The following is a 573-nucleotide window of genomic DNA, read 5'->3' on the forward strand; positions in this document are numbered from 1 at the left end:
TCCTTCTTTAACTTCTTGGAGCCAGGGAATGGCTGAGCAACAATATATCTTCCTCAATTTAAGAAACTTGGTACAAGAAGCTGTGGAATCAGTTCATTATGGAAAGCATCACTGATAAAGTTAACAGAAATAAAAGGAACGTCGTACATTTTGGGTTCGAAGCCAAATGGTTGCCAATTTTAGAAGCTCTATCAGACAAAAAAATTATTTCAGCATCCTGGGATAACTATGTTAAATGGTTGTGAAGATTTTTTTTATGGTTCAAATAAAGTACAGTAAGTAGGCTTTGGAAAAACTTGAATTGTGGGTAGTACTTTGTGTTTAATATGGTTAGATATATCATTGAACGTCTACAGATATTCTTGAGGGCAGAAGACACTTGGTTGTATCTAAAGCAACAAACAGTACAGGCATCAATTACAAATTGAGGCTAAAATAAGTCACTTTGTTCAAAGATTTATTGAAGAATGTATCATTCTTTAAAGCTTACTTTTTTGTAATTAGTGTGTTGGTTTGAATGTATAACTGTGCTTATGACCTTTATGTATATTTTTATTGTTATATTCATTTTAT

Source organism: Gekko japonicus, unplaced genomic scaffold, assembly GCF_001447785.1.
Source record: "Gekko japonicus isolate JY-2015 unplaced genomic scaffold, Gekko_japonicus_V1.1 scaffold831, whole genome shotgun sequence".
In the NCBI taxonomy this organism is placed as follows: domain Eukaryota; kingdom Metazoa; phylum Chordata; class Lepidosauria; order Squamata; family Gekkonidae; genus Gekko; species Gekko japonicus.